A 17,106-nucleotide genomic window follows, 5' to 3' on the forward strand; every position below is an offset into this window, starting at 1 on the left:
TTCTCTAGAGGGTTTAATTTTTATATATGCTTCACAAACACTTGGCTTATACACAACTGTTCGGCAATGCAAAGGTGGCCTACAGGGAGTCTACCGCTAACGGTGTACAGTATACTCATACACCTAGCAGAGCATCCTCACTTGAGCAGAACAGGACTCTGAAGATTTTCAGAGGAGGCTTGAGAATCATGAATATAAAATAACCCAAGAATAAAGAGTACTTATCAAGTCAAGCTTTTGCCATAACATGGCCAAAGGTGACAAATGGGAAATAAAGAACCATATTACTCACCAACATAACCAGCTATTTGCGTAGAGGGACCTGTGACAAATCCAAGCGCTATCAGTGACCAATCTGTAAAGAGACAAAGGGAGAGTGTTACCATTGTTGAGGAAGTGGAGATATTTGTGAGCAAGTTGTTGACCGCATTCTGACAGAACGGTATTGCAAGGCAGAAGTGGGTGTGGGGTGGGAAGGGTAGGGAGGGCATATTAGAACTGCCTTGCTTCTCCTTCAGCTATGACCCCATATGTCTATTGTATAGCTATCCCTTCTGGCCTGCATACTGAAGCCAGGTCCAGCCCTCAGCAAGAAGCAATTATCAAGGTCTTGATTAAAACCCTCTAATGTGCCATTCCATGTCTTTTTGCTGGTCTTTCTAAAATACAGATATGATCAAGTTCCTTTGCTGCTTAAATCGCTTTTCACTTTGAAGGTCAAGAAAAAAACTCCTTACCAGGGTTTACAGGGCTCTTCAGGAGCTGATCCAAACTCTTTGCTTTCCCAACTTGCTGTCTCCTTCCCCTCCTTACGAACTCATTTGCAAAGTCACACACTCACCATCACTGAGCCTGAAGACTTCTCTGCCTTGAAAAACATGTCTCCCCAGTTCCCATCAAACCTCTTGCCAGCCTGCCCCCAATCATTCTATTTATCCAGTTATCATCAGAAAGCCTCTCCCGACACCCACAGGTCATCAGGTGCATGCCCAGCGTGTTCCTGCAGCACCTTATTTCTAATTCTACCTTAGCACTTAACAGTTTAGGTTCTGACAATATGCCAAAGAATCTGGTCTTTATTGTTTTAGATATTCTTTATTACTGTATTGTCAGTACCTAGTAGAATTCTTGCCATATAATGTGCTCAATAAATGTCTGATCATAACTATATAGACTAAGTCAATTAGCATATGACAGAAAAAGTGAATAATTTAGTAACTATTTATCAAGCATTTAAATACCAGGCATTGAGCTATATTTATCACCAATTTTGCTCTCTGTTTTTTCTTGCATAGATTCTGTCTTCCTATGGTGCAAATGACTTGTCTTGATTCTCTAATTCTTTTCTCAAGACTATTTATTATTCATCCTTCTAGCTTGTGTTCCTGGTGCCTAATTACTCAAAATTGGAATTTGCCTTAATGAGTCCTGACTTTAGTGAACTTTCTTTAAGTTGACTCTTAACTTGTATGACCAAAGGAGTTTGCCAGAATGCTTCTAAGTTTTGAATGAAGCCCTCGGTTCTTTTTTTCAATGGTAAGAATTTTGAAGCTATACAAGTTCAATAGGCTATTTGGTTTAGTTAAGCCATTTGGTTTAGTTTAAGAGTTGGCAAATTACAGTCCTTCTTGTTTTGATATATAAAGTTTCATTGGAGCCATACCCATTTGTTTACATATTGTCTCGGGCTGCTTTTTGCTACAATAGCAGAGCTGAGTGGTTGGAATGAGACTATATCACCTGCAACACCTACAATGTTGGCTTATCTACACCTTTACACTAAGTTTGTCAACTTCTGATTTGGATCATCATCTCATAATATTCCTTCAGTGTTTTCACTGAAGAGGTGTTTTTTGTTTGTTTTTTAACTCTTTTTTTAAAATATATTTTATTGATTTTTTACAGAGAGGAAGGGAGAGAGATAGAGAGTTAGAAACATCGATGAGAGAGAAACATCGATCAGCTGCCTCCTGCACATCTTCTACCGGGGATGTGCCCGCAACCCAGGTACGTGCCCTTGACCGGAACTGAACCCAGGACCTTTCAGTCCGCAGGTCGACGCTCTATCCACTGAGCCAAACCGGTTTTGGCTGTTTTTTAACTCTTGAAGAAGCTCATTTAATTGTTTATTGGAGGATCAAACACAGAAATATCTCCATTATCTTACATTAAATCTATCTGCTACACAGGCATAGAGCAGAACAAGGAGAATCAAAGATGTTAACTTTCTTTGGTCACTTGTATATTTAAATTATAGACTTTTTTCTACTTTTTGCTTTTTTAGATTTTTAATATTTTTCTTTAGTGAAAGAACATTGGTTCTATAAATGGAAAAATATTAAAATATAAACACTTTTATTCATTTGTCCTAGATCTGTCTACTCATTTGAGGTCATTATGGAGGTGATAGAATCTTTTCCATGAACTTCTCTGTAAGGGGAAACTTTACACTCAATACAACAGTGAACAGAAACTGTGGTAGCCCAAATAAGAATAGCAGGGGAAGCAGATAGCTTTTGAGTTGTGTTGGTGGTTTTAGTGGGTCAAATAAAAAGATAATGAGGTTTCACAGGTCTCTGAGAGTTACCCTATAAAAAAGAGTCATATGGTAGTCTTTTTTTATGGACTCCCTGTCTTTTTAATCTGCTTTTCCAGGAGTTATTGAGACTGCCAAACCTTAGAGATGGAAAGCACTTTCAAGGTCTTTGTCCTCATCAGTCCAGTCCTTCAGATCCTTCTATATTCTCATCTTTATAGGCTCATACTGCACATCTCCAATGATGGGACACTGGCTTTATTCACAGGCAATGCATTCACTCTTGGATTATTGCAAATGTCTTTGATCGCTCATGTTGAGATTGATCTTCCAGCAGCTTCCATTCATTGGTCCTAATTTTTCCTATGTGAACCTACAAACCAGTCTACTCTTTTTTCTTCATGGCAATTCTAACGACATTTAAATCCAAGAGTTCCCTCCTCTTCCAGTTGAACATCCCCAGTACCTCCAGCTTTCCCTCATGTAATACTATTTCTGGTTCCCTCACAATTCTTTGTGCCTTTTCTGTTTCAAGTGTGGTTTCCCCCAAGGCAGTGTGGCACCGTCATCTTTCTACTTTCAGATACTGTTCTCACTTGGGTTGCGGGAAACGAGTTAAGTCGGCTCGCGTGAATTGCGCGTACTCCGCGGGAGCCGTCTTAAAACTCGGTTCATATAGATTTGCGGTGGAGTGCGGGAAACGTGTAAACTCGGGCCGATTGTAACTGCGTATTACCAAATATTTCATTTCAATCGAACCCATACTTCAAAAGATATAGGCATTTTAACGCGCCATCTTATATTTTGGCGGGAAATTCACCCGACACCGTAGTGTTCTAAACATCTGAGAACTATGCTACTTTAGGCTTGGTTGTCACACTCTTGCTCATAGCCCTTCAGCGCATGGTTATGTATAAGTTTCAGGTTTTTACATGGTTTTCAAAATCATAATTTCAGATCATTTTACCATAGTCTCTCTGGGAAAGATTATAAATTTATATGATCATTTTTTTTGTATTGGATATTTAGGTTGTTTACATTTTTCTTCTCTTATAAACAATGCCACAACACGATTGCTGTTTTGCATAAGCCTTTCTCATACTATTTTTTATTTACATTTGCTTCCCAGAAAACCATTCCTTATAAATAAATATTTTTGATTGAAAAAGTGTAAGATAATAGAATATAAACAAATTTTACAGATAGCTAAATACAATCTCACATGTTAAGAAAAGTCACCTGACAGAGGAAAAAATAATTTAACAGAAGAATGTATGTATGGGATTTCAAATTAAATAAGGTTTTATTACTCCCCACTTTTACCCCTCTTCCCTCTCAGAACTAATGTCTACGTTCGTTTAAGGAGGCACATAGAGACCAGGGGAGTAAACTGTTTACCTTACAAATGGATGTGATACTGAAAAATAATAAAAATATAAAGCAAATCAAGGACCTCTAAAAAAACAACAAAATATATAACCAAATAGATATATTTTGAAAATATTTTAATGATCTAGATTGCTATAAAAAATAAGAAGGGTGTGAAATTTTTGAATAGATTTCTATTAGAGGGTACTCTTTAGTTATTTAAGACTCAAGGAATTGCCCACCTTTTCCCATCTTGCCTATATGAGAAAATCTCTTCCATTGTAAACAAATATTTATCTTAATATGCATAGATTTGGATATGGATTATGTACAAAATTTGCTTCAAAAGCCTTAAAAATATATGTGCAAGCACTAGTGCCACCTTCAAAATCCTGTATACTTAAAATGCTTATTCAGCGCTCATTTAGAGCAAGATAAGTGCTACATGCTCATCTGAAAGAAAATGCCCTCCAGTGCAATCCCTGAGATGTTAACTAGGAAATACCTTCCCTCATGTCTTCTTCTTACTCTCCTTTCCATACCAGTGAGGGGGTACAATGAATATTCCTCTTCTCTTGAGGTTTAGGTTTATGCATTAGATTTAATTGGTATATTTCCCATTTCCATTGAGTTCCAGGCATCCTGTTGGACATTATGAGCACAGCTATGAACAGATGGATGTGGTCCTTGCCCTCATGTTTCTATGCCAAATTCCCTTGATAGTTGCTGCAAACTATGATCTCAAGGCTCTGAGTCTGGCTTCACCATCCTCATTGTAAGCAGACTGCTGAAAATATGGATAATTTAATGAGGAGAAAGTAGCAGATGTATGTTAGAGTATGATCAGTCTGCCATTCTCTCTCATTAAGCCATCCCACCCTCTACCATAGAGTAGATCCCTGGCAACCAGATAGTATTGAATGAGACTACTACCTTCCTGGCCACAGCTGCTTGGACCAAGTGCTGTCATCTTGCTATGTAGTATTTCCCCCAGAAATGTGGAAATTGGACCACAGGAATTAGCTTTTTTAGGTGGTTGGATTGTAATATGTTCATTTGAGAACTGGAAATGACCATGTCTTTTTCCATGCAAGAGACCAAAGAAAGTCCTCAGAAAGAGAATACAGTAGCCATGTAGAGAGAGGGAGATATGAGAGATAGAGTGTCCAGATAGCATTCTGAGCTTCACCTGCATTCCTGACCTTGTTTTTCATGAGGCAGTTTTAAAATATATATATTAATTATTGATTTTTTGCAGAGCGGAAGGGAGAGGGATAGAGAGTAGAGAGTTAGAAACATCGATGAGAGAGAAACATCGATCAGCTGCCTCCTGCACACCCCCTACTGGGGATGTGCCCGCAACCAAGGTACATGCCCTTGACCAGAATCGAACCTGGGACCTTTCAGTCCGCAGGCCGATGCTCTATCCACTGAGCCAAACCGGTTACAGCCATGAGACAGTTTTTTACTCTTATAATAAATCCCACATTTTTGTTCAAGCTACTTCAGGCTTGTTTCCATAACTTAAAATCAGCGACCTAACTAATATGCTGGGGTTAGAAAGGTACAGAAGGAGGGGAGGGGTGCCACCTTAACAAATCCAGGTAAAATGGTCTAACAGTGAGAGTGACGAGTTACTGCGGGAAGCACTGCTTGGCAGCAGTTAAAAGATGAAGGGAGGTTGGGGTTATATGCTCAAACTTGATGTAAGTTAAAAGGAGACATGAAAATTAGAAATAATCAAATCTCAGAGCTGCCATAATTTGAGAGTTAGCACAAAAAGCCTTCTTAATCAGAGAGCAAGAAAGATCCTTGGAGATGTAAATTACAGAAAAAATAGTGGTGAATTTTAGGTATAATCATTCAAGATGTAGTGTTCTCATTTGAAGTAATGAGAATGGCTTTAAAAAAAACCCAGAAAGGTTAGAATTTAAAGATAAAAATCATCTGATTAAAACAGTCACCTAAAAAGGTTGGATTCTGCCCTGGTTGGATTATGTGGCTCAGTTGATTGAATGTTGTCCCATGCACCAAATGGTCACCAGTTTGATTCCCAGTCAGGGCACATGCCCTGGTTGCAACTTTGGTTAGGGTACATATGAGAGACAATTAATCTATATTTCTCTCTCACATCGATGTTTTTCCCTCTCCTTCTCCCTTCCTCTCTCTCTAAAAGATCAATAAAAAACATTTTTTAAAAGGTGGGATTCTTGTTTCCTTAAATCTGTGTAAACCAATTCAAGGATGCTAGTTGTTCAAATCATGTGGTGGACAACTAAGCATGTAAGACAGACCCTGGCTGGCTTCACAGGTACCAGCTGTGTCACATCAGGAAAGTCCCGGAATCTCTACAGGCCTTAAGCTCTTTCATCTTAAAATAGGGTGGTGTATATGTGACTTAAGAGGGTTTCAGTGAGATTAAATGAGATACTGTAAGTAGCATAAGACCTGGCATAAAATCTGTCAATATATTTTGGTATCTTTATTTATTTATTTATTTTTTTGCTTTTCATGATACACTTGGGTTTTTGCTCAATCCAAAAGACATTCAAAATGAAAACAGAACATTAAGTAGGAGACAACTATTTCACAAAAACTGAGATTGATGAATTCTTATTCTGCATGTCCTGAAATGATCAAACAAATGAATAAACAAATCAGTCCTCACCTAGAACACAGTGCTGTGATTGTCTGGCTACTATTCCGAAGGTTAAGATGGAATATAAGCTCCATAACGTAAGCTTTCAGTTCTGTTTCTTCCTTATTAAATTCCCAATTCTGAGCACACTGCCTGATGCACAACAGGTACTGAAAGAAGGAAGGACAAATAACAAAGGAGGGAATGAAGGAGGAAAGGGAGAAAGGAAGGAAAAAAGGGGTACATTTATTTTATCATGAATACTCTAAAATTCTTTAGATGTATTTCTAGAAGATGAATAGTAGAAGAGGACTCTGTAGATTTCTACCCTGATGCACCCACTGGGACAATGCCAGAAAGCCCAGTGCTTTTTATAAACCACCCAGCAAGAGGCTAAATATTTTCCCAGCAAAGCTAAATTCACAGAGGCTCTAGTTGTGAGCTGAAGCAGAAAGGACAAGGAGTCAACTGCAGGGGTCCAGCTCTACTGCTTGAAGTGTATCGATGCAACCCTATAGTGGGAACATGTCCTAGGAGAAAAAAGCCCATGGGCAGCACACTGCTGAGGACAAAGCACCATCCATCTACCCATGCAGCTATCCACCAAATGTGGGTAGACACACTTACTTCTTGGGCTGATGTAGTTTTGGGGTGGATAGGAGAAAGAGATCAGTGGTATTGGTTCTAGAATGCCACTTTGCTGCCGAGTCCCTAGGAGACAGTCTGATTCACTTATCTATATGCATTCAGTTACTTAATCCACTGATGTTGACTGCTTGGGAAGGCCCAGTTATATAAGAGTATATGAGAGGAACCACCAACTTAATTTAGAATTTAGGGAGATGACATTAATGTTAGGAGGTAACATTTCAGAACAGAGAATGGGTGAAAATGAGTTGGTCGGCTGAAGAGTAGGGGGAAGGAACCTCCACACAGAGGAAACAACATGCACAAATATCTGGCAATGAGAGGAGAAATGGTATATTTGGGAGAGCTATAAGGAATCCAGCATGGCTGTGCCAAGGGCAAAGAGAGGAAAGGCAGGAGTTGAGGCTGGTGTCTTGAAGGGGCCAGGTCTTGAAGAGCTTTGTAAACCATGCCCATAGGTGTCTACTCTTTCCTTAGAGCAGTGGGGAGTGTTGAAGAAAAACAGGAGACTGAAACAGTTGAAGTGAGAGATGATGGTGGTCTGATCTAGATTAATGGCTGTGGGAATAGAGAGAAGGGGACAGATTAAGAGATAATTAGAAGGTACGAATTCAAAGTCTCTCTCTATGGTATAGATGGTTCAGGTCATATTTTCTCTGTGGTTTGGATCCCTCATTACAGGTCTGTAGTGTTTAACAAGAGAGTCATAATCATTACATTGGTGTTAATATATTGTCATCACTTTTGAATGTTGGTCAGGGTCTGGCCTTTAGTGATAGTGTGATATTCACCAGATAGTACATGTAGCCTGGAGGATGTATATATATTTATTTTTTAGCTTGTCAGCACCCAAGGTCAGGGACTCCATCTGCTTCACTTCCATGAAGCTATAAAACCACAGCACAACTAATGTAACACAATAGACCAGAAAGTGACCCCAATTTTCCCATTGGTCTGAAAGCCCTGAGGTCAGCTCTTCTCAGGGCTCTCAGTGAGCAAGCTATAACAGAGTGGGGGACCTCTGCTCTTTGGCACCACTTCTGCCACATGTATGCCACAGTTAAATGTGCAACATTAAGAGAAACTAAATTGAATTCAGAAATTGGTTGCTGAGGCCATGGGTATTTGATCATGGCACTTGGAGTCTATGGGGGTAGATGTGCACAGTCTTTGATTCCAGTCTATGTGATCCTGAAGCCTTAGGATGAGATTCCTGTCCTTGCCTCAACTTCTCGAGCTATGAATGTATACATTAATCATTTGTTGTGTCCATTGTTTATTTTCCCCCTATGCCTCTCAAATATGGGGAGTTTTTTATATTTTATATTATATCCCCAATGCTTGGAAAAGTACCTGGCAGAGCAGGTATTCAGTTAGTATTTATTGAAGAGCTAAATTAGCTGAAATAAGCTTGGGGGACATTATTTGAGATAAGGCTTCAGGTGTATTCACATTTCAAATGGGACTCATAATATGTCTTATACTTTTTTCAGGGCTCTTTTGAAGCTTTAATGAAAAAATGAAACTCCCCTCCTTAGATATTCAATTGCCATTTTTGTATTTTAGCTAGTTTACAGCGTCATACCTAGCTGACCATCCATCCACCCATCCCTCATCTAGCTTAGCACTTATTAGCATCCATCCACCCATCCCTCATCTAGCTTAGCACTACACAGCTAGATGCTGTGTAGAGCATCTAGCACTATTCCATATCAAGGACTGTGCTAGACGCTACAGTCACTATCTCTAATGTTTACATCAACGCTGTGATGTGATTCTCTGTATCTCATTTTGTAAATGAGGAGGCTGAGGCTCAGCAAGTCTACACAGATGAAAAGTGGCAGATAGGCATTCACATTCTAGGTCTGTCTAATTGGCTTTTGACTCCTAGTTTTTCCATTTTCTCTGTTGAGTTTCTCTTCCCTGAAATTGACACTAAAATGCCTACTTCACAGGATCCTATGCATGTGCCTGGCTATATACACAGTCAATTATGTAAAGCACTTATATAGCACTTCATCATTGCCACTGGGCACCCTGAATGATGATCCTTATGGCAAATCACACACAATGCCCGCCCCATTTTTTCCCCCTATGTTCCTGTCATTCAGTATTTATGGACATTTCAGCAGGGAAACCACAAATGACATTGCCCATTGCTGCTCACTGCTAGTGTCTGATGGCATCCAGGTGCCCTGTCTCTGAGTTTCTGAGAGCCTTGCCCAGCTCTGCTCCATCTCCTATCCTGGATAAACTCTCACTCTTGAATTCAGGCACATGCCCTCTCTGGAGAAGCTCCAGATGTTTCTTTATGGTCTCTCATCAGCCCCTTCCTGCTAAATTCCCTGAAAAAGCCTTTTCTTAAAGATTCCTTTCAGCAACCAAAATTAAATTTGTTAGGAATAGTAAAAGTATTGCTCTATGTATAATTTTATGCAAAGCCAAGAAAACAACATTAAATACTAAAAAGACTACAAACACTCCATTTCCCACTATTAAATGAAGCATTTTGGGTTAGTTTCTTACAATGCTGGGTGCTAGGGCCTTGTCTAGTTGTATAGAGGATTTTTGATACACCTGGAAGACAAGCATAGGCCCAAATCCAAGCCCAGCTCTACCTTTAAAATTAGCTTTCTGTGTGACTATGCCTTGGCCACACAGTAATGCCAGCTTGACAAGGACTTTCTCTCTTTTTACACCTGTGTCATCATTGCAAGAAGGAGGAGAATGGTATTTGAGTATACAGTGGCTAGTTTCATACTCAGATCACAGGGAAGTAGCCAACTGAGAAGTAACAGTTACTTAATGGTTGCAATAAATCAGGAAAAATTAGGTGCTTTACATGTATTTTGTAATATTAATGTTTTACAATGCTGCAAAGCATATATTCCCATTTTGCATATGTATAATTCAAGGCTCAGATATATAGTTTGTCCACATCACATAGGATTGGAGTTAGAAATTGACCTCAAGTATCTCTACCTCCAAAGTGACTACTCTTTCTACCCTACCCCACACTTAGCACTGCCCATTTATTTCTTTTCTTCCTTGTATTACTTGTGTGTATGGCTTTCAGGCTCCTTTGAGTGGGGAGGATGTGCCACTGGACCCTACAGGACACCTATTACATTTGCCTCTCTACAGGATTGGGAGACATAGTAGCTGTATAATTCACAGAAACAAACACTAAGAGACTGCCAACCTGAGGAACAAAGAAACATGCCCCAAATGAAAGAACAGAACAAAATCCGAGAAAAAGAACTAAACAAAATGGAGACAATCTACTGAATGCAGAGTTCAAAAAACTGGTTATAGGATGCTCAGTGGACTTAGAGGAAGAGTAGATGAATTGACTGACAATTTCAACAAAGAGATAAGAAACATAAAAAGGGAATTAGAAAACAAAAATCAGTCAGAAATGAAGAATGCATTAACTGAAATGAAGAAATAATTACAGGGAATTAACAGTGGAGTAGATGAAGCAGAGGATCAAATCAGAGATTTGGAAGATAAGAAAACAGAAAACATTCAATCAGAACAGCACAAAGAAAAAAGAATACATAAAAGTGAGGTAAGTATAAGAAGCCTCTGGCACAACTTCAAGCATACCAACATTCACACCATAGGGGTGCCAGAAGGGGAAGAGGGAGAGCAAGAATTGAAAACCTATGTAAGAAAATAATGATGGAAAATCTCTGTAATCTGGTGAAGAAAATAGATATACAAGTCCAGGAAGTACAGAGTCCCAAACAAGATTATTCTACCCAGCAAAGGTATCATTTAGAATCAAAGGACAGATAAAGAGCTTCCCAGATAAGAAAAAGTTAAAAGAATTTATCACCTCCAAACCAGTATCACATGAAATGTGAAAGGGTCTTCTTTAAAAGGAAAAAAAATTAAAGTATGAATAATAAAATGGCAATACATACTTATCAACACTTGAATCTAACAAACAAACAAACAAACATAAAACAAACATAACAGAAATAGACTCATAGATACAGGGAACCTTTTGATGGTTGCCAGAATGAAGTAGGTTGAGGATATGGGTGAAAAGGTGAAGGGGTTAAGAAGTAAAAATTGGAAGTTACAAAATAGTCATGGAGATGTAAAGCCCAGCATAGGGAATATAGTCAATAATATTGTAATAACCATGTCATATAGGTATGAGATTTATTGAGATGATTACTTAGTAAGTTATAAAATGTCTAATCATAGTAAGTTATAAAATGTCTAATGTATGCCTGAAAGATATAATATTGTATGTCAATGGGAATTTAAAAAAATAAAAATTATTTAAAATTTAAAAACCTATGTGTAAACATGCTTTATTTTGATTATTAACTGTTAACTCTATTCATCAGACATAGGAACTGGACTTATTCATCTTATATCTTTTGTGGCCATCTGTGCTCAGAACTGTTTTATACATTTTGCCCTTGAAAAATGGAACTATAATTCTTTTAGTTATGAGAGGAAAATAAAAGTCCCCCAAATAATAATGCTTTGATTTTTTTCTTACTTACCCTTTTTGAACTTCTTTTATTTATATAAAAATGGCAAACTGCCTTTTTTATTGCTTCAAATTACATTTGTTAAAATACTTCTGTGCTGCCAAGTTCCAACCTGAAGCCAATGTTCATATCCAAGTCACAAACAGGAATGAGGAATGTGTTTGGGTCCTTTCCCTTACTCCCCTTCTTAGAGTCTCAATCCAAACTTTCCTCTACGTTAAATCTATACTTCTGTTAACATTTAAAACACTGAGATAAAAGTACTTCTTTCTGATTATTGCATCTGGAAAGAGTTTGACCCAGCTTTTATTTATATGGATTCCAGGGAAAGCCAAAGAAAAAAATAAAGACAAACAAGACTGTGCTGTACTCGTCAGAAACAAAAGGTCTGCTGACATGCATGGTCCTGGAAAGACCCATGGCATTGGTCAAAGCTCAAAACTGAAATCATCCTCAAGAAACAGAAATATGTATTAGAGGCAAAATTGCAACCTTAAGGAGACAATCAAGACATTACAATAATGAGTGGATTTTTTTGACATCAGAAACAAAACAATTCTTATCTCATTATGGTTTGCCCTTTTTATTCCATGCTGGGAAGGTACAATGTATTGGAGTGTGCTAGTCCTTCCAACTTTGGAAGGTAATGGGAAATGTGGTGGGTTCCAAAGGAGGAAAATGGAGCACCTAGGGCAGCTTTTAGGTTACATATTGAAAAATCATTATTGTGAAAGAGTGTGAGTGTGTGTGTGTGTGTGTGTGTGTGTGTGTGTGTGTGTAAGCATTTTTTGGAAGATTTTTTTAAAAAAATATCTAAAAGGCTAAATCTTCAAGATCAAAGGTAGCCAATAGGGCTTCTGAAATGCTTGACATCAAGTTTTCAGGTTTTCTTCTGGGCTCATTCGGCTCACTCCAGGGAAAGGGTGTGGGGGGAGACAAGCAAAGACAGGTTTCTTCTTTCTAACTTCCATGGAAAACTGCAGTGTCTTGTCAGGCACATGAAGTGGGGATTCTCTCTACTTTACAAATGCGCAAACTGATAAGCAACAGACTAAGAGACCCCCACCCCCTGTTTATTACTTCAGAGTTTGGGCCAGACAGTTCCTATCTTTGAGTATCATACTCTTTCTTGAGTAAAGCACTTAACTATTTCAACTACCCATCAACCAAAGGTCAAATCAATTATATCAGGCTCCTCCTTCCCATATTTTCTGGGGACAGAGCACTGAGTAGGTACTTAGGGAATCCAGGTCTCAGTGTTGGCTCTGCTGTAACTTTCTCCGTGACCTCAGTCAGGTACCTCATTGGCTCTCAGTTTCCTCATCTGTGGAATGGGCAGATTGGGCCAGATAATTGTAATCTCCAGCTTGAAAAGAACAGGGCTCTAATGAGTTGAAACCATGCTGGGAGACACATGTTGTTAGATACTAACACATAGGTTTCTTTTGCCTCAGAGTTATAGTTGTTCCTTTTGTTACTTCTCTCCCCTCCTCCTTCATCCTCTATATTCATCTCACTTCCAAAACACATTGAGATGCTGATCCATCTGGCAATCTAATGTTGGACGGATCCTGACTGCTGGAAGCCTGGTTAAACTACTGGCTTTCTTAATAAGAAGCAGGTCTTTGCTCTGTCCTGGAGCTGCCTGTGACAGAGCTGTGCGATGTCCAGGCCCCCCAGACATGGAGAAATCCTAAATGCACTTGATGACCACCTGTCCTAATCTTCTCACTCAGTGTATTGCTCAATTTTATGAACATGATCATTCTCTGGCTAGGCCCCTGCTTTTGCTACCCAACTGATACAAAAAAGTTTGGGCAACAGTCCAAAGCAGCATTTATCATTTGCTGTATCAAATCCAGGGGAATTCACTGCCCCCTGAGAATCCAGGCTGTGGTTTCCACATGTGGAAAGGTGCTTCCCCTAGGCCAGAGTGCAGCAACATTGCATGGAGGTGCTTCTATGCAGGGATCAAAACATGTGCTTAGAACCCCCCTTACTACTATCATCTGTGTCTTCCTAGGGTACAGGTAAAACTGGTCCTGAAGCTAAGTAGAAATTGCAGTTCCTGAGTTTTGTTTCTGAGTTTTTCTGAATCAACTGAAAGGGTCTCAGTTGTACCAACATGCATATATACTGTAGTGTCCTAGAGGAGAGAGGTGACACGTCCTCTGTCCACGCACTGACCAGACCATACTGAGAATATTGTGTGTTGGCCTCAGCAGCACACTTTACACAAAAAGACTTGCATTCTTAAAAATACACCTTTGTTTCTTAAAATTTCATGCACTCCAGGGAATTGATTAGATAGCCACATGCATATTGAATAGACATGCCTATCTGGAGGATATCCAGTTGTGTGCACTTGTATGACTACCAGTTGTTCAATTCAGATGCCCTATATCCTCCTTCTCACCAATGTGGCTAAGCCAACTCCTCTCCTGGGGCCCCAGACCTCCCCATGATGCAGCAACTAAAGGGTTAATACCTGGACCATCAGGATGACCAGGTTCTAGCTAGCCCCATGACCAGTCCCTGTTATAATGTGTCAGTGCTTGTGAATATGATTTGTTACTGCTCTTAATATTGCCATTCTTCTAATGAATTAGGTGAATTGTAAACAAACACAAAAATAGTGATCAAGAAGGATGAGATAAAGGGAAGGAATACACGTTCTCATATTTTATTTTGTTATTACAATGGGTCAGATCACCCCCATTTGAGACACTGGTGATTTAAAACACTCTATTGCCTTTTGAAACCAACTTCTTTCCTCTTTATTCTTCTCACAACCTTTGTTCAATCATCATTCCTCACATGTAACAGCCTTCCAGGTGGTTCTCCTGACTCCATTTTTTTCTAATCTTAGACTTTATCTCCACACAAAAGCGTAAGATGTATTTCTGTGAATGCACCCTGACCTGAGACTTCTCTGCATAGCCACCTCTGATGTCCCTCAGAACTGACAGAGGGGTCTCCTAGTAGAGCACCTACCAAAATAAATACTCTTCTGGAAAAAGTCAAAGCATGTGCAATGGGTGGGATTTTCCATGTCATTTTTTAATTTCTATTTCTATCACAGGACTATCAGAAGCCTTGAATGTGCTCTGTGAATTGTGATCTTACAAGACAATTCAGTGTACATCATTTCCCAAACATTTTGGTCATGAAACGTCTTTTCCAGCACATTTCTACCAATGACACTCAAACAGTGGTTCATTGAATATCAGTTTGAGAAACGCTGGCCTTTAAAATAAAGTCCCAACAGCTCAGTAAGTTTGTCAACATCCTGTGTCATCTGCACCCTAACTATCATTCCAGCCCCTTTCTTTGGTATTCTTCCTTCTTATGGACTTTCACTCCCACTCCTTGTTTTAGGCAAGTAGTCCTCAAAGTCTGGTTCAGGGAATCCTATAAGTCACCAAGATTCCTTTAAGAAGTCCATGAGGTCAAACCTATTATTTTCTTAATAATACTAGGATATTACTTGCCTCTTCCACTGTCATTATCTCATGGATATACAGGGGAGCTTTCTAGAGACCATGGAGGTATAAATTTTGCAACAGACTCAGTGCAGTACCAGATATGATAATCCAGCTGACTATTATTAAGCCACATTAAAGATATTTGAAAAAAAAGTAAAACAATTCATTTTTCTTTTGTTTCTGGAAATACAGTTACTTTGGATAAAGTATGTTGTGTTACCATGGACCAAATTTATTATTATTTAAAATTACTAATGATTATGTTTAAAGTTTCTCAGTTTTGATTTCTTATATAGAAGATTTTACTAGATAAAACCCATACAAACAAAACCTCTTTGGGGTTCTTAAAATTTTAAGTGCATAATGGAGTCTTTTTTTAAACCCTGAATTGACAAGGAATAATTAATAAATACATCTGTATATATTTAAAGTGTAAAATGTGATGATTTAATATACATATACATTATAGAGTGATTATTAAGATCAAGATAATTATCACATTCATCACCTCCCATAATGAGCTCTACTGAAGGGCCAATCCAAGTAGGAGGTAACTAGGAATAAACTGGGGTCTCCAGAATGGAGAACAAGGGTTTGGAGTAGAGTATAAGACACCACAGAGAGAATCTAAGTGGCTCTAGGAGTAGGACCACAGAGAATTTGATAATGTGTATGAGGCCTTGTACCACAGAAAAAATACTGGGTACAAGAGTACAAGGTAGATGAGACATAGAACAAGTTTATTAACATCCTTAAGATATTCTTTTCATTTCTTTTATTCATTTCCTTTTATATGCCACTACAAAAATGATCCTACTCTAGAGAAGGAATGGGTTTGAAAGATCTGTGAATGGCTGCTGTGACTTAGCTGATATGCATTCTAATTATGATATTCAAAGTCTCTTGATCTCTTGCACCTCAAATTATATACATTCTTGGCTCTGTGACTTAGGTTGGTGCTAGCCCTGTGTGTATGTGATGAAAATAACTTGATTTTGCTCCTGTTTTACCAATTCAGTGTTTGCAGTTTGACTATTACTCCCCCATCAACATATATGTTCCAGTCTATCTCTGTGTTGTTAACATTATTTGTCAATAATCATTGCCTTTTCCTGTGTCTGAGTGCCCAGAGGCCATTGTGTTTGGGTTTATCTTGAAAATCCAAATAATGTAAGTGGAAAGCATAAATAATAGATCAGGCTTCTTATTCCTTGGGGGGTCTGGCAGGCCTGTCTAGAAATGTAGTTTATTTTAGTCTCTGTCCAGTTCAATTTTAAGGTCTATGGGAGCAGTGATAAGACTTGAATCAGAAAATATTAACAGGGAAGATATCCCCCTCCCTTATCAATAGTCTTGTTAAGTATCATGTGGGCAGCAGGGTAAGTGTGGGAATAATAGGGAACTCATACAACTTAACAAAAGGAAGATAAACAATCCAATCAAAAAATGGACAAAGGATCTAAATAGACACCTTTCAAAAGAGGACATTCAGAAAGCCAAGAGACATATGAAAACATGCTCAAAGTCACTAATCATACGAGAGATGCAAATCAAAACAACAATGAGGTATCATCTCACACCTGTCAGACTGGCTATCATCAACAAATCAACAAACGACAAGTGCTGGAGAGGATGTGGAGAAAAAGGAACACTTGTGCACTGCTGGTGGGAATGCAGACTGGTGCAGCCACTATGGAAGACAGTATGGAGTTTCCTCAAAAAACTAAAAATGGAACTCCCATTTGACCCTGTGATCCCACTTCTAGGAATATATCCCAAGAAACCAGAAACACCAATCAGAAAGGATATATGCACCCATATGTTCATAGCAGCACAATTTACCATTATAAACTTTTGAACAATAATAGATACGGAGGCAGAGCTCCCTCAAACAGATTGTCAAACTGCAGCAGGAAG

The sequence above is a fragment of the Myotis lucifugus genome, unplaced genomic scaffold (genome assembly GCF_000147115.1).
Source record: "Myotis lucifugus unplaced genomic scaffold, Myoluc2.0 scaffold_86, whole genome shotgun sequence".
In the NCBI taxonomy this organism is placed as follows: Eukaryota; Metazoa; Chordata; class Mammalia; order Chiroptera; family Vespertilionidae; genus Myotis; species Myotis lucifugus.